Below are 2,085 nucleotides of genomic sequence, written 5' to 3' on the forward strand. Positions count from 1 at the left end.
ATTTTTTTAATAATTTGATAAGGCATGATTTCTTAGGTAACTAATATTAATAGTCACATATGTCTTTGTATCCTAGTACATATGTATATTATTTTATCATTATAGCACTATATAAAAAGTAAAGTTACAGTAGTAGAAAAATTAAAATACATTTTTATTGAAAATATGTAAATATCACCTTTATTGTTAATAGCCACATTTGGTTCTGTAAGTTGGCAAAAAATTCTAAGAATTTTTATACGTATTTATGAAAATGTCAAGAATATGAAGAATATGATCCTTATCACTTCTGAAAAGTATAAATAGTTTAAAGGCTAAAAGCCAATAAATGTGTAAGTAGAAGGGGAAGAGAAAAACATTAGCAGCAGATAATTTGAATTTTCTGCTCCTCCAATATCTGTAATATCACACATGCCACTGTTTTCAGTATAGCTTCTGAAACCCTAAAATCCTGATTTTTCTTCAATAGTCTGAAATAAATCCAGTAAAGACTGTACTGGTGAACTACAAATTCTGTTTTATTCTTGTGTAGTAAGAAACTCAGTTTTTTTTCTTTTCTTATTCCACATTTCATTCCAGATTTTTGATGTCTTCCAAATAATATTTTCACTTTCTGATGGATTTTACCAGAAGGTAAAAAATCCATATTCTTGGTGCCACAATCATTTGGTTCATGAGAGAGCTATGGGATGGAGTATTTGCCTGAGTTGTTAGGTGCTCTTGTAAACTATTGCTATGAGACCAGAATCATGACCAAATGTTGAATTAAGGTCCTTTTTCTTCAGTTCCTTTGCTGGAAAAAGCATAGTATCTGACTTTTGTTTCAGTTGAGATGCACTATTATTGTTATTGAAATTAGAAAGTTGTATAGACGGCCTGTAGCCTACATGGGCAGTCATACACCCTTAGTTCTTCTAAGTCACTTTCATTTATAATGTTCAGAAACATCAAAAATGCATCCTTCTTTATTTTTATGGGAAGGTAGCTGCATAAAATTCTGGTTTATGTGATTTTCAGCTGGATTTAATGTGGAATATTTGTTTGTCTTTTTCTCATCAAGTCTTCTCAGTTCACTTGAAGGGCAGGGGATGGGTTCTGAAGTAAATATAAATTTTGGTTCAGGTTCCTGTGTTTCTTTACATAGGAAATTTGGCTTGATTATTTGCACAACTTTATTTTCCCTGAAGTCCATCAGAGAAATATAAAGCAGTTCTAGGTCTTCTCTTTGTTTAGTATTCTTTGAAGTAACAGGATAAAGGGATCCAACACTGTATTTTGTTCTTTTCTTATTAGGCATGTCCTTTTCATATTCCACAAAAATCCAAACTAACTTAGACACAATATCATCAACAACTTGATACTGGTGACTCTGTGCAAAGTTTCTGTGTTGCTCACTTAGAAGATTACTTTCAAGATATTCATATTTCTGCAATCAACATTCACAATATCCTTTTCTTCTCTTTCAAATAGAGTTGAATTGGGGTTCCACCATATTTACCACCATCTGTTTGGATTATTAGTTTAACTTGAGTTTGCTTTTGGATGATAGATGGTTTATCCAAATCAAATGGAGTACAGGTGTTCTGTTCTTGTTTTCTGTGTACCAGCTTTTCCCTCCACATCTGTTACAGAATTGCTTGATATCTTGAGTAAATGCACTTCTTTTTTCTTTTGTTCAATGTAGTATCTACTCTCATCAATATGAAGAAATTTTACTCTCCATGATAAGGCATTTGATAATATTCTATTTGAAGGAATAAAATCATGGGCCTTGATAGCTTTTTCAACTAATAATTTTCCTCTGCTTAAGCACAATAAATCTGAAGATTTAAATCAACTTCCATCAGGCTGGGGTAAGGTGGTTTTGCAGTATACAGATTCTGGACTTGGTATAGGAGGAATTCTACCCAAGGATTGTGGAAATTTAACTTCCTTTTTATTTGAAATAAGATAACTGATATCATTGCTGAGAAATTCTTCAACTCACTCTTCAAGATCTTTAATATCTTTTTGCAGTCTTTAAGATACTGTGATAAAAGGTAAGTCCCAGTGAAATACTTTTCCCCAAAGTGGCTTATATTTGGA

The 2,085-nt window shown here is 32.0% G+C and overlaps 1 pseudogene; it reads right to left on the reverse strand.

Moving 5' to 3' along the window:
* Positions 1–314: 314 nt before the first annotated feature.
* On the reverse strand, positions 315–1,622 carry LOC119533421 (annotated as a pseudogene).
* Between the last annotated feature and the right edge of the window lie 463 nt (positions 1,623–2,085).

This window comes from Choloepus didactylus, chromosome 4, assembly GCF_015220235.1.
Source record: "Choloepus didactylus isolate mChoDid1 chromosome 4, mChoDid1.pri, whole genome shotgun sequence".
Classification (NCBI taxonomy): Eukaryota; Metazoa; Chordata; class Mammalia; order Pilosa; family Megalonychidae; genus Choloepus; species Choloepus didactylus.